The 25,202-nt window shown below is 43.3% G+C and overlaps 1 long non-coding RNA gene and 1 pseudogene across 1 annotated transcript; one reads left to right on the top strand and one right to left on the bottom strand.

Annotated features, from left to right (window-relative positions):
* The first annotated feature begins 2,592 nt into the window (after nucleotides 1-2,592).
* Nucleotides 2,593-11,108, top strand: LOC129061187 (uncharacterized). The gene is made up of 3 exons (XR_008528122.1): nucleotides 2,593-2,766; nucleotides 10,729-10,873; nucleotides 11,020-11,108. It is a non-coding gene; the product is annotated as an uncharacterized LOC129061187 (long non-coding RNA).
* A 1,346-nt stretch (nucleotides 11,109-12,454) lies between these two features.
* Nucleotides 12,455-12,820, bottom strand: LOC129061186 (40S ribosomal protein S25-like; annotated as a pseudogene).
* Nucleotides 12,821-25,202: the final 12,382 nt, after the last annotated feature.

Below are 25,202 nucleotides of genomic sequence, written 5' to 3' on the forward strand. Positions count from 1 at the left end.
TTTCTAATAGTTTTACAGCTGGAAATATGGGGAAAATAAGTAAAAATCCTCCTTATGTTGTCTCTCTCCTTTTTCTTTTTTAGTTTATCCACTTAAAACTAGAGCAAGCCCAGACATGTGTGCTCTTGTTGGATGTTGGGGAAAAAGAAAGACAAGATATTGATTCTTCTGCAATTCAGGCCCAGAAGTGTGCAGGGTAATGAACTCTGAAATTCCAAGAGGGAGTGAAGAAGGTCAGGGAGCTACAAAAGTGGTAAGGGGTGGGAACAAAGCAGTGCTTGGTTTACCATCAGCACATTTGGGTGTTTACCTTCTCCTCCTTCCCCAGTCCCCTTACCATCACCAGTCTTTCTCCTGAAAACACCACTGGGAACCACCTAAGGGTAAGTTGGGAAATGGCAGTAGGTGCTTGTGGAGCAAGAATAACAGGACTGTGGGTACTAGACTCTGAGGGAAAGCAGAGAGTCTTTTTTTGTTGTCGTTTTAATCTGTGCAAGAGGGTGTTTCCCTCTGCTCTTGGGCTGAGGTAGAAATTCCTGATTCTATGGTCTGTTAATGTGGAAATTACTATCACTTGGGCTGGAGTCAGGATATTATACTAAAAAGTTTCTTGGTACTGTTCTAAAACAGGCAAAATCTTTGATAATATACAAGTTTTGCAGAATGGTTGGGTGAGACAGGGATCCTGCATCTTTATCTCTGGTGGCCTTAGATAGTACAGGCAGTAATGGGGCCTCTGTGGCATAGTGGGGCACACAATAAATAAAGGCACCTCTAGTTATTATGATTGCTATTTTAGTCATCTCCGTTGCTGCCCGCCTTCAAGGGAGAGAGGCCCTTGCTCTACTGTCTGCTGTTTTTATGGCTCTGAAGAGAACCTGGCTTTCTGATGTGGATAATGAGGCAGCTCTTAGGGAAAAAGAACAATAGAAAAGACTTGATGGCTGTTTTCTCAGTGATATTTGAGAAGGGCCAAGACATATGAGTTGATGTCTTGGTTCTATTTGTTCTATTTGTTACTGGCTCTGTCGCCATGGGCAAGTTATTGAGTTATCTGCTATCTCACTGATCTGAATTTTCTTAGCTGCTTAGTTGACAAAGAGAGGAGAGGAGGGGAGAGAAGGATAATACTCGTCACTACCACCAATGATTCTGTGGATTAAACAACCACAAAAAAAAAAATGGGTTTAGAGCACTCAGCATAGTACCTGGTCCATAGATGCTCAAATGTTAACCATTATTATTTATTATTCATTATCTAGAAGGTCTTCACTGAGAGGACAGCTCCATTAAAGTCAATAATTTTAATTTGTTTCAATATACAACTTAACTCTGTGCCAGGCGAAGTCCTAGGTGCTGCTCACATATAGTTTTTTAAAAAATATTTTATTATTTATTTTTAGAGAGAGAGAGGAAAGGAGGGAGAAAGAGGAGAGAAACATTAATGTGTGGTTGCCTCTTGAGCACCCTATACTGGGGACTTGGCCCACAACCCAGGCACGTGCCCTGACTGGGAATTGAACCAGTGACCCTTTGGTTCGCAGGCTGGTGTGTAACCCACTGAGCCACACCAGTAGGGCTCACATACAAACTTTTAAAAGCACACTGTATTTCAAGGAAAGACCACAGACTGAGCTGCCATCCTCCTGCACTGTGTATACGTTGGCTGAACTGACACTTATAAGGAGTTCCTGGGACAGTATTCCAGTTACTAGGACTGAGACCTGCCCTGTTTAAATGAATCTGTGCACCTACATCATCTTTTGCCTCTATACTGACCAATCATAGTGGCTCCATAACAACCAATCAGATTGTGCAAATCTTGATTCTTCATTTGCATAAGAACGGACCAGTCAGGAACCAAGTTGGGAATTTTATAAAAGATGGCCTCCTCTTGGCTCCCCGGAGTGCACTTTTGGTTTCCGCCAGAGATTTCATTTCCACAGTTTGAAAACTGTTCTTTTGAATAAAGTTTATTTTCTTTCCTCACCCCTGATTTGGGGCTTTTGTTGACACTAGATTGGTGTCAGTGAACTTTTACTGAAAGTAGTTACTACTATTATACCCATTCTACAGATGAGGAAGCCAAGGAATAGCATGCTTAAATCACTTGCTTAAGATTCCACAGTTGGATAGTGGTAAAGATTCAAACTGAGAATGTCAGGTTTACAAAGTCTGTGCCCTTATCCATTGAGATATGAAGTTAAACAGTCAGACAAGAACCAAACGGAGATAGGAACTGGAGGGTAGAAGGGGCATAGGTTTAAGGTGAATAGCCAGAAACTGCAAATTTAGAGTTTGGTTTGATCTAGAACCTTAAAGGCATAATTATGAATGTCCCTGTTGTTAATCTACTTAAGTTAGCTCCCATTTTAAAATAATTGGTCAACTTACAAGCCAATTAAGGGTCAACAGATGGTTATGGCTCAGAAGACAGGCACGGTCTTTCATGTCTTTTAACAGATAAGTGACCTGGACCTTTGAATCAAGCAATCTTCAGCATGTAAGGTTGGTAGACCTCTGCGCACGGAGGTGAAGGTGTTAATGCGGGGACGGGGTGAAGACCCGAGACGAAGAGGATTGTGGGAGCTCCGTTGTACGTCACCCCCGTGGGCGCCTGGGAAACATCCGGTGAGCGTCTCTATTATGACGGGCTCTAAGTGAGTGCGGCGGCAGGCTTGGATCTGGTCACTGCTGCTGCAGGTGCTCTTTGAGGATGTGACGCAGGGGCCATTGGCCCCCGATGGGAGAGCAGATGAGGCGGAGGTTTGTAGCACAGTTTTCGGGCTGAGCTCGTAGGAACGTCTTTCCGCCAGTCGTGCAGGGAGAGGGGAACGGAAGTAAGGGAGTGAGGAGTTCTGGGAGTTGACGACCGACGGACCTGGCGGCAAGAATTGATGACGTTGGTGACGCAAGGGGGAATGAAACTTGTGTAGGTGTTGTTGAGATGTGGGAATTTTCTGGTTGTTTTGGGGTGGGGGACACAGCGAACAGAAGACTGAAGGGTAAAATCAGAGGGGTGAAAATATGTTGTTGACTGGGCACTAACACATATGGATCATACCTTTACGGGACGGTTTTATTGGGTCTTTGGTTTAAGAGTCTAGTTTTGATGGGTTGACTGATTTCCTTTAACAAATTACTGAGTATCTGCTCTGTGCTGAGTACTGCAATAGAGTCAAGAACTTAGCCTTTATCCTCGACACTTACAGCCTGTTATTTCATGGAGACAGACAATTTACAATGCAGGGAAATAGAGAGAATACATCAAGTGTTTTGAAAACCTACAGGGGGTTTTCACCAAACCCACAATGTGCGATCTGGGATGGCCTTTGATGGGGTGATTTGACATTTATTTTGAAGATAAAATAAGCAGGGCAAAACTGTGTGCAGTTTTCTCCCAGGCACGTTCCGTCCCTGTTTAGTTGAGGTGCAGTTGCCTTGAGAACGGAGTAGCATTTAAGGCCCAAACTAGTTTGTTCTTGGTGAGAGTATTTGTCCATCACAATGACACCTACAGGACCCCTGCTAAAGGGTCAGGCTTATCTTAGAGCAAGGCCTCGCATTGTACATGGAGCCTGAAAACTTGCTAATTCAGCGGGCAGGCCCCCAGATTTATATGTCTAACAAGTTCCTAGGAGATGTTGATACCACTGGTTCTGGGACCACACTTGGAGAACAGAACCGACATTAGTAAACCAGAAGGGACATCTCTCAGGAAGACTAGGCACAGTCCTAAAGGTTAGACATGCCTGAATTAAGTCACAGTAGATATGAAATAAAATGTCTTTGTTTTTGTTGTTCATTTGTATATTTTGAATGGATGAGCAAAGATGGGTCTTTCCAAACTAAAAATAAAGGAAGGTTTGCCCTAGTTTTTTGTCACTCATAGGTGTCAGAGTTCCTCCTACCATAAAATTGTTTAAAAAACAAAGTACTTGTTTTCTTTTCAGATATCTTGCTGAGTTATATACAAGTAGTAGTTGTTTATAGTGGAACTCACACTCTGACTTGTGTTATTACCAAAAAAAAAAAAAAAGCGTTCCTCATTTCTGGTAATAAATTATTTGAAGTTAAAAAATGGAAAACAGCTATAAAGATCTGGTTGAAACAGAAAGATTAGTGTAAGGAGTCAGAATTGAGAAGGTATGATGAGTAGTTTTTTTTCACCCTCAATGAAACACCCTCCTCAGAAGAAATAGTTTATTCATTTTAGGGCACAGAGGAAAGCAGAAGTCTGTGCCAGGGTGTAACTTGAAACTTAACTTTACAGATTAGCCTAAACAGTTTCCTGGAGGTTGGCAGTCCACAGTTCTACCTACCCTACAAAGCCTCCCAAGAGCCCCCAAAAGACCAGGGCAAACTAATCAGAATTCTAGACTCCTGTCAGTGTTGGATTCCCAATCTCTTCCCAAGCCAGTTACAAAACAAGTAAAACCCCAAAACCAAATGCGCATACATACATCACACACACACACACACACATACACACACACGCGCGCGCGCGCACACATGCATGTGTCCAAACAAACAGGTCTCGGTTTCTTATGAGCCTTTGCAAGGGCCATTAAGATACAAGGATGACCAGTACCCTAGATGTTTCAGAAATCTAAAGATCTGTCATATTCACATTCCAAGGGACTCATCAGGGCACTGGAAGGGAGAAAAGCATTTTTCTTGACCCTCATAGGGTCCCAGACTTGGGTCTGAAAATTAAAGTGACAAAGACAGATTAACAGAAGAGAAACAAATGCATTTAATGTCTTACGTGACATAGGAACCTTCATAAGGAAATAAAGACAGAAAGAAACAGACCTGAGTATATTAGGTTTGATAAAGAGTGGACAGACAGTCACAGAAGGAATAGAAGAGGTTAAAGAGTATGAAGCAAGTGTAGTAAACTGGAAGAAACTTAGCAAGGCATGTTTGTTAGAATTCTTCTAGGTTTCCCTTTGTCTGCGGAGGTAAAGATGCTACATTTTTCTGGGTGTAAGGAGGGCACCTTTCACATGAGGGTTTTATCACTTGTTTTAAGGGAGAACGGAGCAGGCAGGCAAAGTGACCTTCCCGCTTTTGCCATTTTCTCAAACTCCTTCAGCTTAGAATATTCAGAATGTCACATTAATATTTTGTGATAGCATAACTTGAACCCCATCAATATTCACACTCTGACACTTGAATATTAATTAAGTTTTGCAAGTTAATGAGCCTATCGCTTATACTTGTGCCCTGATTCCTCCCTTCTGTACCAGTCCTCATCTCTACCTAATCTGTGCCTAGTATTACAGACAGGACAATTTTCAATTTAGAAATAAAATTTATGTTTGAATTATCCAAAGTGATTTATAAGCAGGAGTGATTTAATTTTCTCACTTGAACATTCAGTATCTCACAGACCATGAGAGTAGACAGATGGATGCTAAAGAGAATTTTTGGTCTTATGTGTCAGAGCAGCAAACACATGATCACTCCGGAATTCAAATTCAGACAGGATTATTTCCAATCTATCTTTCTTGCTTGTGACAGCTGATTCCCTAAACAACTTTAAGTCAATATATGTCTCTAACCTGAATTAGAGTGGGGTTTCAGGCCAGGCACCTAACCACACAGCTATGAGAGGTCATTGTTTTATTTGAAATATTTTTTCTGAGGATGAGAGTCCTTGCATCAAGTGAGTGAGAACTGTAAAGAAGAGGGAAAGGGAGTAATTGCCGTAATTAATGTCACATTTTTTATTTGTAAAACAAGTTTAGAGAAAAATGAAGAACTCACTAGGGGGAGGAGGAGGCAAAAATATATTCTAGAATCTGGTATCTGCAACTGATGAGCCATTTGCCAGGTGCATACCTATTGCTTTTCCCACAACAGAGGCTTAAATATCTGTATGCATGCAGCCAGGTTTGCCCTTGCGTCCTGTGACCATGTTGGGAACAGGGCAGCTAGTGCCACTGTTACCATAGTAATCTGTCTGCACTTGATGAGGTGATGACGAAACCTGGAAGACCTAATCTTAACATATATATGTATGTGTATGTGTATATGTATGTATGTATATGTGTTTGTGTGTATGTATATAGATATATGTATTTAACAATAGGGCATTTTAATAGCTTCTGGAGGTCTAAGGAATTCATATAGTTGTCTTTAAAAACTACATTGTAAAAGAGCCAAACACAAAGTCAGACAAAAAGCTGGAGTTCAGGAGACCGGAACTGACCTCAGCAGAAATGTGTTCTCTAATTTCAAGGTCCTTAGAGGAATTGTCAGTGCCGTCTAATCAAAGATCACCAAGCATATGCCTGTTTCTACAGGTAGGGTTGATTACTCAGTGCATGTAGGGAGAATGCACACCATGGGCAACTTGATGGGGGCATCTCAGAGGTGTTACAAAAGATTTATTATAGAATTGAGACTTGGGTTAAATGATTGGGGGGAGGGTTTAAAGAAGCGAGGCTTTGCTATGGATTGGATTCTGTTAGGAAGTAACAATATACATAGGGGTAATTTTGTGATTGAGTATTTTAATGAATCTTATCTAGAAGGAGGCTAATTTATAAACTAGCAGCAGTCCATATTAGCCAGGCTAGAAGGTTGCTTGGTTATTTTGGTGGTTTGGTCAAAGCTTATGTTTTGTGTTTTCAGAGATGATTGTGCAGTGGTCTTGCATTTGTCTTGATCACTGTGGTCACATGCTGGACTTGTCTGATGTTGATGGTCTGTGAAATTGTTTATGTTCGTCAGGAGAACACCAAGGCCTCACTGTGAGGGTTAGGCCATCTTCCATATGTCAGTGGCTGCTTTTCCCTTAGAGTGATCAATGCTGGGTCCAGCAGCCTGTAAGAGACTCAATTACCTTTCTGCCAGGAGCCATATATAGCAGAGAAATAAGTTAGTTGTGCTGAACAGGAAAGATTGGGGGCTGGATGTGGATGAAAGCATCTGGTTACCCTCTAACAGAACTTAGGAGCCTCAGTAAAAATAGTAGTCTCCTGAGGTTGTTTTTCCTTTTAAAAAAATCAAATCAGAGTACTCATATACTTAAGCCAAGAGAAGTAGATGGGAGGATGTAGCAGACTGTATTTTTCAAAGATGGCCACAACAGTATCTTTTATCCCCGACTCTCTTCTATAATGTGACCTTGTCACCCTTCCATTGAGAAGTAGGGTTGATGTCCCCTGCTTTGAATTTGGGCAGACTTTGGTTGTATTAACCAATAGGACAGGAAGAAATGAGACTCTGACTGCTGAGGCTAGACCTTAAGAAGCAGTGCAGCTTCTGCCTTATCCTCAGGGACACTGACCTTTGAAGTCATGAGCTGCCATGTAAGAAGTATGACTACCCTGAGGCTGCCATTCTTTGAGAAATCCCACGCCCAAGGTGAGGCCACCCATAGGTCCTCTGGGCAGCAGCCCCAGCTGAGGTTCCAGCCAATAGCCAACATCAACCAGGAGACATGTCAATGAAGATACTTCTAGATGATTAAAGGCCCTGGCTGTTCAGTCTTCTCTGCTGAGGCCCCAGACATCATGCAGCAGACAGACAGGAGCCATCCCTGCTGTACCCTGTCTGAGTTCCTGAAGCACAGAATCTGAGAGCAAAGTAAAATGATTGTTTTATGCCACTGAGTTTTGGACTAGTTTATCACAAAGCAGTAGTAACCCAAACAGAGGTAGAAAGATTGGTTAACACCAAAGAATTGGAGTAAAAAGAATAAGAAAGGCAAATAGTTGGTAGAGGAAAAACAGTCTAATGACAAAGCATTTAGCTTTGCTGCTGCTGGGCCCTTTGGTCCCAGACGCACTGATGTAGACAGAAGTGGACAGAAGAGGAAGAGTGGAAAGAGAAGTCACCCAGTATGCTAAATGAAACTTCTACAGGTAATTGCACTTTCTTTTAAAACAAGATCTTGAACTATTCAATTATTCCTTTAACTGAACATCTTGATTAAAATTAACAGGAGTGTGGGTTTTATTTTCTAAGGAAAAAGTAGTCATATTAACACTGGCAAATTAGTCAGTGAATAGTAAGATTTAATGTTATAGTTGTCTATGGTAACAATCCTTTGAGGAAATCCTGCTAATCACTTTCAGTCAATTATCTTGAGTTATTTATAAAAAAAAAAAAAATTTCTATGTTGCTGTGGTTGTATGAAGACCTGCCTCAGTATAGCTTATTTGAGGTGTTTACATAAGACACTGATGGTGTTAGTTTTGAAACTGTCTGTGAAGCCTATTAGCCCTTCAATCTTCCTTGGTAACAGTACTTAGTAACCGGAGAGTTAGAGATGTTTGCTCTCCTCTATCTCTTTGTATGTGGTTGGAAAAAAAATAATGTTATTTTCAATGACATGTTGGAAATAGGAGTTTCATTCTTTTAATCTGGCAGAATCTGGTTCACTTTTAAAGCTTCCATATATGTCTATATGTATTTTACATACACAAATAGCTCTTGCCACGTAACTTATTCTATCTATAAGTCAGAACACAAGTCCTTTTGGAATTGTGTAATCAGTAAGCAGTCAAAGATATTGGTTATAAATGTTCAGTATAACCACCAACTGACCTTGTGGTTATGGGCCAAGTAGAAAATGTCTCCATTTCTTGTTTCATTTAAAAAATTCATGTGAATTAGTGTTTGGTTCTTACGGTGTGTTCTAGCTAAACAGAACTACACTTTTCTTCTCTCTAGGAGCCTTGATCATCCCTCTCCTGCTAGTGCATCTGCTTATTCCATCTGTATACTTTACCTTGAAAAGCATTCCTGTCCATTCACATGTACCCAAATCTTATCCAACACTCAAAGCCTACAGTCAACACTACTTGTTTGGGAACCTTTTAGGTCTCCTGTTCTCCTCTTCATCTTTCCCTGTTTCTCTTTTCTGTCACCTTCATTTTTTTTATTACAGTTCTCTGGCCTCTGTGCCCCTGGAAAACAGTCTGTATTAGATTAATTTGGGGGGTTCACACTGAGAAAGAAGATACCTAGTAAGAAGGGCTCCTGGTGGCTAACTGGACTCAAATTTTAAAAAACAGCCTAGTGGCCATTCCTACACAGGGGCCTCTCACTCAAACTGCACTTGGCAGAGAAGCCTACACTGAACTACCTGCCTGCACTGTTTCTGCCATCTGAGCCAGCCCTTTGAAAGGAGTCCTTGGAATCCTATGTAAACCAATAGGACTGAGGCTTTCTCTGTCCAATCAGAGCAGCACAGCTATATCCCCCATCACCTTCTTCACTGACCAGAGCAGTTCCAATCTGACCAATCAGGACAGTGCCTTTTGGACCAGTCAAAGTGTGTGGGTTTATAGTTATCCTTTGCATAGAGACAGACTAATCAGGGACCAGGGACGGGGACTTCTGTTTATATAAACCAGCTCCCCTCTGGCTCTGGGAGCACGTTTTTCTATTCTACCAAAGAAGGAAGCATTTCCTCGGCTGAGTCGAATGAAACGCTGAAGCTGTCTCACCAGAGCAGGCCAAAAAGGAGAACAGCAGTTCTGTCTAACTGGAGAGATGCCTGGCCCAAGAGCTACCTCACAGCCATTCTGTTTGTATAACTATGCTCTGCCACATTTGAACTGTTCCATGGCCATGCTGTTTTGACAGCCATTCTGGATCACAGTTGAGCTGTTCCACAGCTGTACTGTCTTCACAGCTGTATCACCATTGAGCTGTTTACACTAAATAAAGTTTCCTTCTTCACTTCACCCCAAATTGGGAGTTCCTGTTGGCATTGAATTGGCAGGGCAGGAGCAGAGAGGCAGATCAGCAGAATGGAGCAGAGCAGCGCTGAGCTTCCTAGCTGAAGAGGGGCCTGGCCAGAGGGCCACCTCACAGCTATGCTGTTTTTGCAACCATGCTGCATCACACTTAAGCTGCTCTGCAGCCATGCTGTATCACCATTGAGCTGTTTGCACTCAATAAAGTTTCCTTTACTGTACCCCGCATTGGGGATCCCTGTTGCCATTGAATTGATGCCAATGATCCATCAGATGACAGGGGTTACCCATAGCTCCAAAATGGCTGTTTTGTTCTTCAGGATCTGCAGAGAGGGCTCCTGAGCCTGGAGATGCTAGTGAAGATCACACATGTAATTAGTGGCAGAGCTAGGACCGAACACAGTCTCCTTATTCACAATTTGATGTTTTCTATTAGATAAAAGAAAAAAAGGAGAGGAAGAGCAGGTGAAAGTAGTATGCTTTATGAGGACAAAACATTTTATCTGTTTAGTTCACTGATGTATCCCTAGTGCCTGGAACAGTGTCTGGCACATGCTAGGTACTCAATAAATATTTATTGGAATAAGTAATGTGTGTAAATAGGCATTCATGTATAACAACCTTTAGGGGTGTGGATATTGTTTTCTTATCATAAGTTCTTATTTCATGCATTGCATACATGAAAGTAGAAAGTCAGCAGACCCTCACTTTCTGTGCTTGTATTTTTTCACTACTCTCTTGTACCACTTTTCTTTCCTTGGTAGTCCTGAGGACTGTGAGACAGCTCTTGTAGGGGAATGCTTCGAGTGGTATTGGGAACTGTAGCCCCACACAAGCTGGGGCCTGGGAAACGACCCGTAAGTTTTGGCCAGAACACTGATAGAGCCAGAGGCAGTCAAGACCCGATAACGACTCCAAGGGCCCCCTGGGGGAAATCATACTTAGAAGTAAATTACACTCCTTGAACCATGCTTTGTTTCTCCCTCAAGCTCTGTTAATCTTATTCCAGATAACCAGCTCAAGGCTGAGAAAGAAATTTATAAAACTCCTGGACCCTGACCCAAATCCCACCTGGCGCCATATTTGCTCAACTTGGACCTGAAGCAGTTCGATGTGTTCCTGCCATTGTCATCTTTAAAGAACATCTGTTCTCTGTAAGCTTAAGTTGCTGATGCAATTAGATTACCTAAACATTCCTGCTGCCTGTCCCCCACCTGTAACCCTCTCAATAAAAGCCATTGAGCACAGGGGCTCGGGGCATTCCCCACTAGAGTGAATCGCTGTCTCCTTTCCTTGACAGACAGTCGGTGTCTGGAACGACTCGTTATTTCATCTGCGGTGAATCATAGGACTCTGCAGGACCGAGTGCCCCACAAGCTCCTACTGAACTCTTGCATTAGTATTCGGATAAAAGAAAAATGTGATGTCCTGGACACAAAATGTGCTCATTTTATGTAAAAACTTGGTAAAGTGTTTCATTAAAGCACAGTTCATTACAACAGCTGCCCTTTAGTGGCCTTGCTCTCAGGCATTACATAGAACACTGTGGCTGGGGTCTAAGTTTGCCCAGGAGGCCCTCCTGTCTTGGTGGAGTTGACCCCAGGTAATGGAGGCTCTGGGTATGGCTGAAAACAAATATTAGGATGGAAAAGACCACATAGCTTTTAGCTTCTGTACTCATTGGCCTGTGATGATCATCCTGGTAACTCCTACTTCAAGCTTCACTAGGGGAATTCCCTGCCCACCTATCTGAATTCTCTCTCCCTTAGCATGGTAGTCTTTTTTCCCCCTTGCTTTTACTTATTGGGTTGTGAAGAAGATAGCCTTTCTTTAGCTCTACTCCAATCTTTCTTCTTCCTGACTGCCATCTCTGGGCCAAACTGATTTGAATAAATGTATACAGGCATATGTCATTTTCTTATGCTTCATTTTATTGTGCTTCACAGGTGTTGCATTTTTTATAAACTGCAGGCAAAAACATTACTACTCACTTTATGGTAATGGTTTGGAACCAAACCCAGAATATCTTCGAGGTATGCCTGTACAGGAAAATTAGCCCCTCTGTTGTCTGTGGTGCCTGAAGATACAGTCTTTAAGATTTTAAACCTGGGGCAGAGGGAATGAGAGTAGGAAAGCCTCTTTAGCCTCAGTCTAGTCCTAAGCCACATGGTTTATAAGAACTCCTCCACCTGAGGTGTTAAGGGGGCTTGCCCAGATCAAGAGCACAGACTCTGGAGCAAAACTGCCTGTGTCGGGATATGGGCTACACACTCTAGAGGCTTCAATGACCCTGAGAAAGTTGTTTAAGGTCTCTGTACCTCAATTTCCTCATCTGTAAAATAGAGGGTTGTTATGGGGATCTGCAGAGTTAATGTAGGTGAAACATCTAGGGTGGTGCCTGGTAAACAGTAAGTGTTGTTTCAATGCTAGGTATTATTATATCTTACTGTTATTGTTATTATTGTTGTTAAAATGATTAAAACAGACCCTTGTGTATATGCACTATCTGAAGCCTGGAGGGGAAACATGTATGTCCTTCGTGTGTGTAACAAATAGGCCTTAGAGAAGCAAAGCATGGGAAAAACCTGAGGAAATTAAGGAATTTTACCTAGGAAAGTGTTTTCAGGAGTTTTATTTTGGTTTTAATTTTTTTAGTACAATCAATAAAATATATATATATATTTTTTTATTTAATAAAGTTTCATTTTTCAAAATGTACATCTGGTGGGACCTGTTCATGCATCTTTACCAACAACTGGGGCATCCTCACCCCTGGTGTTTCTGGTATAAATTACTTGAACTCTGTGCTTTGAAACTAGTTTAATAAGTCCTTTACTAAGGAGCCACCGAAGGGCTGCCCTGTCCAAGGAACTATGGATTTTCAGTCACTCAGAGACAACAGCTGGGGTTATAAGCTTGTATTTGGGAACTTCCTTACGGAATTTATCATACATTGCTTTGTCAAACAAGACTAGACTATTGAGCTTGTCCCAAACTTTGCCTTTGGACCACTTCTTCATTTGGCCTTTTCCCCAGATTTGTTCACTGGGTCTTTTTCTTGGCCATTTTCCAGCATCCTTCTTGTCATCCTTGGGCAGCATAGGGAAACTCAAGGAGCCTGCTCTCACTGCTACCTTATGCCGGCTCCAGCGTGGAGCTCCCGTCATCACCCCACTGCGAGCGAGCATTCTCCAGACACTCTGGTTGTTTTATTTTTTTTTACTGAAAACAAATTTCGGGGAGCTGACAGATCATATAGTAACAATGCCCTGAGAATAGGAGTTTTTGAGGAATTCCAAGCTGTTCTGATCCCTCCAGTAACTGCTGGGCCGCTGGTTTTCATAGTTTACCATGGGTACGAGGATGCTCTTTTTCAAGACCACTACTGAGCAGGGGAGAGGAGGATGGGAATAGGGCAAGTTAGAAGGCCCCAAAGATCTGTGTTCTTAGCAAGATTCAGTAGTTTTTTGTCTTTTTTTTTAATACATACTCCTCGGATTGATGCAAGCTTTTGGATCCTTTCCAGAGTGCTGAACAAGTTGCTTGTAACACTTTTTTTCCTGTGTTCTCATTGCTGTTTGGGAGGAATAGATCTTCAGAGGTTCTTACTGTGCCATTCTGAAAGCCCCTACTCAGATTTTTATTTTGTTTAGGGTGCAATGAGATTTCTATATAAAATAACAACCTTGATGTGTGGATATTTGGGTCAGAACTTCTTAGAAGTGGTCAGGATTTGGACTAATGAAAATTCTGAAGATGGACTCTTCCTGTGTCTTCACTCTAAAAACCAGTCCTGGAGCCCTGGCTGGTATGGCTCAGTGTACTGAGTGCTGGCCTGTGAACCAAACAGTTGCTGGTTTGGTTTCCAGTCAGGGCACATGCCTGGGTTGAGGGCCAGGTCACTAGTAGGTGAGCACTCGAGAGGCAACCACACATTGATATTTCTCTCCTCTTCCTCCCTCCCTTCTCCTCTCTAAAAATAAATACATTAATTAAAAAAAAGACAGTCCTGGAGCTGAGGTTGGGATGTAATCATGAGTAGGCCAGTGGGTGACAAATATCGGCAGCCAGGGAGATGATGGTTTTGCCTCTAAAAAGCTGTCTCTTTCTATGCTCATAGACCTCTGAAAACTTGGAGATATATTTGAGCTAAATGTCTTCTCCAGAGATGGACCACCAGCTCACCTTTACTGTTCACTGTATTCCCCAGAAAGTTTGTCGGACTTGGACCTTTCCTTTAGAAGGAATTTGGGAGAGAACAATATTAAGAATGGGGAAACAAGCATTTGTTGAATGAACCAGTAAGTGGTAGGCTAGAGAAATCAGGGAAAGCTTCCTACAGGAGGCATGAGATTCAACCTGGCTCTGCAAGAATAGATATGTGTTGGTTAGTTGAAGAAAATAATGTAGGGGAGAGAAGATGGCGGAGGAGTGAATGGGAGTCACGCTGACCTCCTCCCAAAACCAAATTGGAATTGCAACTAAATAATGGAGTAATCACCTGGAAAGCAGTGGAGCGATAGTGGGAGAGGAGCCTTGGTGCCGCGGACAGTGGATTCTACTCTCACACAACCCAACGTGTGAGAATTGTGGTGGAGGCTCGAGAGGGTGGGCTGGGTGCCCACAGGCACTGGCACCAGAGGGACATTGAAACGGCCAGTTAGCTTTCCCCGAGAAGAACGGGGTCTGAATCATAAACAGGAACCCCTAAACTACAGCAGCTAAAGCCAAGAAAATACAGACAAAACGCAACCCCAAAAAGCTTAGGGGCGCTCTCTGCCAGAGACAGGTGGCTGCTGATGCAAAAAGACATTTAAAGGGCAAAAGCAAAAGTTGCAGCGGCAGACACCCTCCTTGATCGCTGGGTACAGGCGGCAGCAGGGTGGGCTGGTGCCTGGGAAAAGACTGGTGAGGAAAACTTTGTGAAGAGAACTGACACGGCGGCTGGTTGAGCCCTGGTGATGGCACGCCTCCCACTCTGCAGCTACCATCTCACTCAGGCATAAGGGAATCAATTAACCGGCCTTTTGTGCGCTCCTCACACAGCTTGTACGCCAGTGAGCTGGGGGGCTGAGTGCAGACTGGCTGGGAGAGCCTTGAGGAGAGACTGGAGACAGAGGCGTTGGGGAAAGAACGAGTGGAGGAATCGGGGAGTCCCGACTCCCTCCCGGTTCGGTAGTTTCCATTGTGGGCTGGAAAGGCGTGACCCCAAAGAGGCAGAAGCAGGGCGCGCATGAACCAGACTGCCTGCGATTGAAACGCAGTCCGCACAGGGGGCGGATCCTTGGTAGAAGGGGTCACAGAACTGCCCAGAGGCCCCTGAGGGGAGACTAGAAACAGAGGCATTGGGGAAAGAACGGGAGGAGGAACTGGGGAGGCCCGACTCCTTCTCCTTGCCGTAGTCTCCATTGCGCAGGAAGAGGCCACACCTCCCAAGAGCCAAAAGCTGAAAAGCACACACAGACACCCCCAAAACACCCAGAGCAGGCGCGCAAACTTGCGCCCAGTAACCGGCGAGGGTTGGCGAGTGTGTGTGTGACCCACACAGGCTGGTGAATGCTTGCACCGGCCGGCAAGGCCTCACAAAGACTGGCACCCAAAAGGCCTGCGAGAGAGTGCGCAGAGCAGCAAGGGCAGGCGTAAATTGACCTGCCCGCCGCGATTGCAGAGCAGCCCACAAAATTATTAGAGCTGCCCAGAGTCCCTGGAGGAGAGACCAGAAACAGGAATAACCGGAGAGTCCTAGAGCTGATTTCCTCGCATTTCCGTAGTCCCCATTTGGCGAGGGCAAGGAACGCACCCAAAGAGCCAAAAGGAGGGAAAATACACAATAGAAGACCCTAAACTGACCAGTGCCACGAAGCTCGCGTGCCAAGGGGGGCCAGGTGAGTACGCGAGGTCGCGAATAAGGCCCCTGGTCTGGGGCAAGCACATGTGAGCCCAGGCAGGTGGGGGACCCTGCCGCGCTGGGAACGCGCTCAAGGAGCCTGCGTGAGAGCGCAGAGAGATCCCAAAAAATAACCCAGACCTGACGGAAGGGGTCACAGAGCTGCTCCAAGCAGGAGCCAGACACAGGCATTAGACTCCTGAAAGGCTCAAAAACAACCCAAGGCCCTATAGGGTGAACAACTGATATCATCAGAAGGAAGCCCAGAAAGAAAAGTTAAGGACAAAAATACTTAACAGACTCTCACAAAAATGGGAAGAAAAAGAAGTTCCCCTCAAATGAGTGGAAAAGGGGACTCCCCACAGAGAGAGCTCAATGAAATAGAGGCAAGGGAACTATCAGATATGGAATTCAAAACAATGGTTCTAAGGAAACTCAATGAGCTCAGCCAGCTAAATGAAAACTATGAGAAACTGCAGAGAAACTATCAGGATCTTACAGCAAACTATATCAGCCTGGAAAAGGACATAGAAACTATCAAGAAGACACAACAGGATATGAAGAATACCATTTCAGAATTGAAGAACATAGTAGAAGGAATCCAAAGCAGGCTGGATGAAGCCTAGGATCGAATCAGTCAGATGGAGGACAAGGTAGAAAAAAGCTCCCAGAAAGAACAAGAAATGGAAAAAAACACTCAAAAAGAATGAAGAGGCATTTAGGGAAATGCAGGACAACCTGAAACGCAATAATATCTGTATAATAGGGATACCATAAGGAGAAGAAGAGGAGCAAGGAATAGAGAACCTCCTCGAAAAAGTAATGATGGAAAATTTCCCTAATTTGAGGAGAGAAAGGCTCTCATGGATCCAGGAGGCACAGCGGACCCCACTCAAGAGGGACTCAAGGAGGTCCACTCCAAGACACATCATCATTAAAATGGCAACTATCAAAGACAAAGAGAGAATCCTGAAGGCAGCAAGGGAGAAGGAAAAAGTAACATACAAGGGGGCCCCGATACGCCTAGGAGCTGACTTCTCAAGAGAAACACTACAAGCCAGAAGGGAATGGCAGCAAATATTCCAACCAATGAAAAGCAAGGGCCTACAGCCAAGGCTGCTCTACCCAGCTAGGCTCTCCATTAAAATAGAAGGAGAAATACGGAGTCCCCCCGAAAAGAGAAGGCTAAAAGAATACATCTCTACCAAACCAGCCCTCCAAGATATGCTAAGGGGACTGGTTTAAGCAGATGAAGGAAAAGAATGAGACAGAGAGGAACACAGGGACAAAGAGAAAAGATGAGTAAGTTTCTATCAGTAATATCTCTCAATGTGAATGGACTAAATGCCCCAATCAAAAGACACAGGGTAGCTGAATGGATAAGAAAACATGACCCACACATATGCTGCCTACAAGAGACCCACCTCAGAGCAAGAGACCTACACAGATTGAAAGTAAAGGGATAGAAAATAATATTCCAAGCAAATGGGCAAGAGAAAAAGGCTGGCGTTGCCGTACTTGAATCAGACAAAGTAGATTTCAAAACAAAGGCCATAAAGAAAGACCCAGAGGGGCACTTTATCATACTTAAAGGAAGAATCTATCAAGAAGACATCAACATTGTAAACTTATATTCTCCCAATATAGGAGCCCCCAAGTATATAAGGAAATTGTTGGATGACTTCAAAAAGGATATAGACAGCAACACACTGATAGTAGGGGATTTCAACACTCCACTGTCAAAAATGGACAGATCTTACAAACAAAACATTAATGAACATATTGTGGCGCTGAATGACACACTGAATCAAAGAGACTTAACTGACATATATAGAAAATTACATCCCAAAGAAGCAAAATACACATTCTTTTCAAATGCTCATGGCAGTTTTTCAAAGATAGACAACCTGATAGGACACAAAGCAAGCCTCAGCAAATTCAGGAAAATTGAAATAATACCTAACTTTTTCTCAGACCACAAGGCCTTGAAACTCGAAATCAAACTCAAAGAGAAAGTTCAAAAACTTGGAAACTCATGGAGACTGAACAGTACACTATTAAACAATGAATGGGTCAATAATGAGATAAGAGAAGAAATCAAAAAATTTCTGGAAACAAATGAAAATGAACAGACAACAGTCCAAAACCTATGGGACACAGCAAAGGCCGTCCTGAGAGGGAAGTTCATAGCTATACAGGCTTACCTAAAAAAGATAGAAACATTTCAACTAAAAGACCTAACACTACAACTTCAAGAACTGGAGAAACAACAACAAATAAATCCCAGAGCAAGTAGAAGGAAGGAAATAGTCAAGATTAGAGCAGAACTGAATGACATAGAGACAAAAAGAACAATTCAGAGGATCAACCAATCCAGAAGCTGGTTCTTTGAAAAGATAAATAAAATTGACAAGCCTTAAGCTCACTCATCAAGAAAAAAAGGGAGAGGACTCAAATTAATAATATCAGAAATGAAAGAGGAGAAATAACAACTGATACCACAGAAATACAAAGGATCATCAGAAACTATTATGAACAATTATATGCCAAGAAATTTGAAAATCTTGATGAAATGGACAAATTTTTAGAAAAGTATAATCTTCCAACACTGAAGGAGGAAGAAACAGAAAGCTTGAACAGACCTATAACAGCTGGGGAAATTGAAGCAGTAATCAAGAAACTCCCGGCACACAAAAGCCCATGGCCGGACGGTTTCCCAAGAGAATTTTACAAAACATTTAAGGAAGAGATAACCCCTGTCCGTCTCAGACTATTCCAAAAAATCCAAGAGGAGGGAAGACTCCCAGACTCCTTCTATGAGGCCAGCATCACCCTGATCCCAAAACCAGATAAAGACTCTACAAAGAAAGAAAACTACAGGCCAATTTCGCTGATGAACATAGATGCTAAAATCCTGAACAAAATTTTGGCAAACCGCATCCAGCAATACATTAAAAAGATTATCCACTACGATTAAGTGGGATTCATCCCAGGGATGCAGGGATGGTTCAATATACAGAAATCAGTAAACGTGATACATCACATAAATAAAAGAAAAGACAAAAACCACATGATCATTTCGATAGATGCAGAAAAAGCATTTGATAAGGTACAGCACCAATTTATGATCCAAACACTCAGCAAAATGGGAATAAATGGGGCATTCCTCAACATAATAAAGGCCATATATGAAAAACCTACAGCTAATATCATACTAAACGGGCAAAAACTGAAAGCTTTCCCACTAAGATCGAAAACACGACAAGGATGTCCGCTCTCACCGCTTCTTTTCAACATCGTATTGGAAGTCCTAGCAACAGTGTTCAGACAAGAGAAAGAGATAAAAGGCATCCAAATAGGAAAGGAGGAAGTAAAACTATCATTGTTTGCAGATGACATGATAGTGTACATAGAGAACCCTGTAGACTCTACCAAAAAACTCCTCAACCTAATAAGTGAATTTGGCAAAACAGCAGGATACAAAGTCAACATTAAGAAATCAAAGGCATTTTTGTACACCAGCAATGCAATAGAAGAAGAAGAAATCAGAAAAAAAAATACCATTCGATACAGCAAGAAAAAAAATAAAGTACCTAGGCATAAATTTAACCAAAGACACAAAAGACCTGTATGCAGAAAACTATACAACATTGAAGAAAGAAATTAAGGAAGACACAAATAAATGGAAGCATATACCGTGCTCATGGATTGGAAGAATTAATATCCTCAAAATGTCCATACTACCCAAAGCAATTTATAGATTCAACGCAATCCCTATTAAGATACCAATGACGTATTTCACAGAAATAGAACAGACATTTCAAAAATTTATATGGAACCATAAACGACCCTGAATAGCATCAGCAATTTTGAGAAAGAAACACAAAGTAGGAGGGATCACAATACCGGATATCAAAGCCACCATACTCAAAACCATCTGGTACTGGCACAAGAACAGACCCATAGACCAGTGAAACAGAATAGAAAGCCCAGAGATAAGCCCAGGTATCTATGGACATCTAATATTTGACAAAGGGGGCAGAAGCATAAAATGGAGCAATAATAGCCTCTTCAACAAATGGTGTTGGGAGAGCTGGACGGCTACATGCAAAAAATTGAAATTGGATCATCAGCTTACACCATACACAAAAATAAACTCAAGATGGATAAAAGACTTCAACATAAGTCGCAACACCATCAAAGTCCTAGAGGAGAACATTGGCAGGAAACTCTCAGATATCCCACGCAGCAATTTTTTCACTGATATGCCTCCTAAAGCAAAAGACATAAAGGAAAGAATAAACAAGTGGTACCTCATCAAAATTAGAAGTTTCTGCATGGCTAAAGAAACATCAGCAAAATGAAAAGGTAGCCAACCGTATGGGAAAATATATTTGCTAATGATACATCAGATAGAGGTTTGATCTCCATGATATATAAAGAACTCACTGGACTCCACTCCAAGAAGACAAGCGATCCAATCAAAAAATGGGCAAAGGACCTGGGCAGATGCTTTTCTAAGGAGGAGATACAGAGGGCCCACAGGCATTTGAAAGGATGCTCAGCATCACTAGCCATCAGAGAAATGCAGATCAAAACCTCCATGAGGTACCACCTCACATCGGTCAGAATGACCATCATAAACATATCAACAAACAGCAGTTGCTGGCGAGGCTGTGGAGAAAAGGGAACCCTAGTACACTGTTGGTGGGAATGCAGACTGGTGCAGCCACTATGGAAAGCAGTGTGGAATTTCCTCAGAAATCTGAAAATGGAACTGCCTTTTGATCCAGTGATTCCCCTGCTGGGACTATACCCTGAGAACACCAAAACGCCAATACAAAAGAACCTATGCACCCCAATATTCATAGCAGCACAATTTACAATAGCCAAGTGTTGGAAGCAACCTAAATGCCCATCAGTAGATGATTGCATCAAAAAATGACGATACATATACACAATGGAATACTACACAGAAGAAAGAAAAAAAGAACTACTAAACTTCGCGACAGCATGGATGGAACTGGAGAGCATCATGCTAAGCGAAATAAGCCAGGGGGCGAAAGAGAAATACCATATGATCTCACCTATAAGCGGAACCTAACCAACAATGCAAAGATGCAAGGAAAATATGACCAGCAACACTGAAAGGAAAAGAAATCAACAGAGACAAGAGGGAAGGCGGGGGCAGGGAAAGGGAAGGGAAGGGGAAAGTCAAGGAACATATAGCAAGGACTCATGGACAAAACCAAAGGGGAAGAGCTGAGGGAGGGAAGGAGGGAGGGGGCAAGGGAAAGTGGTGGGGGGGAGGCAGAGACAAATGTATTTAAAAAGTAAATAAATTTAAAAAAATAAAAAAAAGAAGAAAATGTCCTTTTTATAACAGGATGCAATTGGAAATTGGTTTATTATCAAGACTGACTGGAATGTCATGTTTGAGAGAGACATACATTTAGACTCCAGATGTCACCACAAAGTTTTAAGCAATTAAGATGGACTTTGGAATCCAATAAAAGCCCCTTGAAGAAACGGCCTGGTACCTTACTTACTTGGTTCACAGTGGTCTGTCCAGGTAAAGAAGGAAGGTTGCTTTTCTGGGAGATGGCAAAGGAAGAACCTCAAGACAATTTAGGAAACCTCTAGAACTAGAGGAATTCACCCAAATGGATAGGTATTGCAGGCAAATGCTGATGGCAACTATGTTTGGTTCCTCCTGAGAGGCTAATTAGTGTTTAACCTGGACATTCCTTAAGAGATTCCTGCAAAGCAGATTTAAAAGAAAAGTATATGGTAAATTACTTATCCTACTTTTGCAAATAAGGGGCCAAATTTATTTCAAGTAGTCTTATACATTGAATTAATTTTGGCTATCTTTGGTAAAATGAGGGTCATTTTGGAGTGAAAAAATTGTTTCAGTAGAAATCATAATACATAATTGTAGATACTAGATTCTTGTCTGGATAATTATCTTTAAAGTTTTTATTTATTTTTATACATGTGGACTAGAGTGGATCCTGAATTTTTCTAATGAAAGTGTTTGGCTGCATCCTTCTAAACTAGTGTGTTTTTTTCCTCCCATTATTTGTCTTGGAATTATTGAGAACTAAAACTTTTTTTTTGAGCCTTGTAATTACAGACTATAGCTAGAAGACATAATGTAGGCTTTAGGAAAATCATCACAACAGACTACCTGGTTGGTGGGACTGTACCCTGGCAATACAAGTCAGATCTGGAGACCACTAAAGAAATGTAGGAAGATACTGAGGAAGGGGAACCCCTGTATTCCTGTGAGCCAGTCAAGGATCTCAGATTCCTCTTCAAAAAGTAAGAACCTCACCTTGGCTGGTGTGATTCAGTTGGTTGGAGCATTGTCCCATACCGGAAGGGCTGCAGCTTTGATTCCCAGTGAGGGCACATACCTAGGTTGTAGGTTTGATCCCCAGTCTGGGCTCATACGATCCTGGGTCTGAGCACATATAGGAGGCAACCAATCTATGTTTCTCTCTTACATCAGTGTTTCTCTCTCTCCCTCTATCCCTTCCTCTCTAAAAGCAATGAAAAAAGTGTCCTTGGTGAGGATAAAAATTTTTCTTTTAAAAAGGAGGAGCCTCACTAAGGATAACTTAATGTGTAGCAAGGCTGTTATCACTAAGGGCTTTGTGCTTCTTTTGGATTTACATTCCTTAAACCAAAATGTACTCTCCCTCCCCCAGAAAGGTGTGAGGGCAGACCTCAGAATCACCTTCTAGTTGCATTTCAAATCATCTAACTATGGGTGAATGGGCCTTAGCCCAGCTTACTTTCACTGACAATACTTGTTAATATAACTCAACTGTCCCAAAGTGAGAGGGCACTGGGACTACTCCTGGTAGGTACTGGGGCAGCCATAGGACTGGCTGTTCCATGGGCAGGATATGCCTACGATGAGGTCATGCTCAGAAACCTCACTCAGGCCCCAGAGATGTCCAACCTTTTGGTGTCTCTGAACCACACTGGAAGAAGAAGGGTTGTCTTGGGCCACACATTAAATACACAGACTAACGAAAACACATGAGCCAAAAAACAAAAGGTTTTAAGCAAATTGAAGATTTTGTGTTGGGTCACATTCATAGCCACCCTGGGCTGCATGCAGCCTGCAGGCCATAGACCGGACACCCCTGCTAGAAGATCTTGCCACCAATACAGGAGAAACCTTACAAGGGATTCAAGGGTCACTTGACTCTTTGGCTAATGAAGTTGTAGATTACAGGCTAGCTCTTAACTATCTTCTAGCCAAACAGGGTGGAGTCAGCACTATCATTAATGAGAGATGCTGCATCTGTATCACTAACTTAGATAAGGTTGAGACCACTATCCAAAAGATATATGAATAAGCCTCGTAGGTACAATAAGGCAACAGATCCTAACATTACCTGGGATAATATTAAAAGTGCCCTTCCTACCCTCATTTGGTTTCTGCCTTTCCTTGGCCCACTATTTGTCTTGGTCTCTGTTTATCTTTGGACCATGTCTTCTAACCTACTTGTCAAGTTTGTATCCTCAGGGTTGAAACAGTTTCACATGAAGCTTGTGGTCATGCACAGGTTTCCAACCAGTCCTCCCTCAAACCACCACTGGACTGTCAAAGGCTGGTCCTTATTAAGTCTCTTGACGTAGCAGCAAGAAATTTTTATTCTTCCTCGGCTTAGGACTACCTGCACTATTTAGCAGGAAGTAATTTTAGAAGATACTTCCAGCCTTGGCTGGTATAGCTCAGTGGATTGAGCACCAGCCTGTGAACCAAAGGGTGGTTGCTGGTTTGATTCCCACTTAGGGCATATACCTGGGTTGCAGGCCAGGTCCCCAGTACGGGGCACATCAGAGGCAACCACACATTGATGTTTCTCTCTCTTTTTCTCCCTCCCTTTCTCTCTCTCTAAACATAAATAAAAATCTTAATAAAGAAGGATAGCTCCAGTCCTGGCTGGTGTGGCTCAGTGGATTGGGTGCTGGCCTGCTAGCCAAGGGGTTGCTAGTTGAGTTGCCAGTTGTGTTCCTGGTCGGGGCTCATGCCTGGGTTGCAGACCAGGTCCCCAGCGAGGAGTGTGCAAGAGGTAACCACACATGATATTTCTCTCCTCCTCCTCCATCCCTTACCCTCTCTCTAAAAAAATAAATAGAGTGATTTGGAAAGATGGCGGAGGAGACAATGGGAGTCATGCTGACCTCCTCCTAAGACCAAACTGGAATTGTGACTAAATAGTGGAGAAATCACCTGTAAAACAATGGAACAATAGAGGGAGAGGAACCCTGGAGCTGTGGACAGAGAATGGAATCAACTTTCACACATCCAAATGAGTGAGAAGTGTGGCGGAGGCTCGAGAGGGTGGGCTGGGCTCCCACAGGCACCAGCAACAGAGGGACAGTGAAACGACCAGTTGGACCCCCCGGAGAAGGATAGGGTCTGGATCATAAACATGGACCCCTAGACTACAGCAGCTGAAACCAGGAAAACACACAGGCAAAACGCAACCCTGAAAAGCTTAGGGGCACTTTCTGCCAGAGACAGGTGGCTGGTGATGCAAAGGACATTTAAAGGACCAACACAAAAATTTGGAATGGCAGCCACCTTCCTTGATCTCTGGGTAGAGGCGGCAGCAGAGTGGGCAGGTGCCGGAGGAAAGATTGGTGAGGAAAACTTTGTGAAGAGAACTGAGACAGTGGCCAGCGGAGCCCTGGTGATAACTCGCCTCCCACTCTGCAGCTACCATCTTGCTCAGGCATAAGTGAATTAATAAACCTGCCTTTTGTGTGCTCCGCACACAGCTTGTGCACGTGTGGGCTGGGGACTGAGTGCAGAGTTGCTGGAAGAAATAAAGGATCCCTGGCCAAAGGGGACAAAAAGCTGCATAGAGACCCTTGAGGAGAGACTGGAGACAGAGGTGTTGGAGAAAGAACGGGAAGAGGAACCAGGGAGTCCTGACTCCATCCCCATTCCCTAGTCTCCATTTTGCGAAGGCAGGCCATGCCCCAAACTGGCAGCAGCGGGTGCATGAGCCCGAAGGCACGAGATTACAACAGCGTCTTCAGAAATTGTGGATTGCTGGCCAAAGGGGTCACAGAACTGCCCAGAGACCCTAGAGGAGAGACTGGAGACAGAGGCATTGAGGAAAGAATGGGAGGAGGAACCAGGGAGTCCCGATTCGTTCTCCTTTCCGTAGTCTCCATTGTGCGTGGCTGGCCATGCCCACAAAGAGCCAAAAGCAGAAAAGCACACACTAGGCCAAAGCCATGTAGTGCGAGGGCATGCAAACGAGTGGCCGGTGTGGGCATATGTGGACCGACGACCGCACAGGCTGGCGAGGGCTCAGGCAGGCTGGTGTCCACGGGGCGGCGAGGGCTCGGGTGGACCAGCCTCCATGGGGCCCGCAAGGGAGCGCACGGACTGGCGCACATGCAGCAGGCGATGGCTTGGGATGGCTGGTGCCCGTGCGGTCCCATGAGTGCAGAGCGGTCCGCAGAAATAGTGGATCCCTGGCCGAAGGAGTCACAGAGCTGCCCAAAGACCCTCGAGGAGAGACTGGAGAAAGAAGTGTTGAGGAGTCTCAGTGCTGACT

This window comes from Pteronotus mesoamericanus, unplaced genomic scaffold, assembly GCF_021234165.1.
Source record: "Pteronotus mesoamericanus isolate MK-2021 breed Mesoamerican mustached bat unplaced genomic scaffold, CSHL_Meso_final scaffold_550, whole genome shotgun sequence".
Lineage (NCBI taxonomy): Eukaryota > Metazoa > Chordata > Mammalia > Chiroptera > Mormoopidae > Pteronotus > Pteronotus mesoamericanus.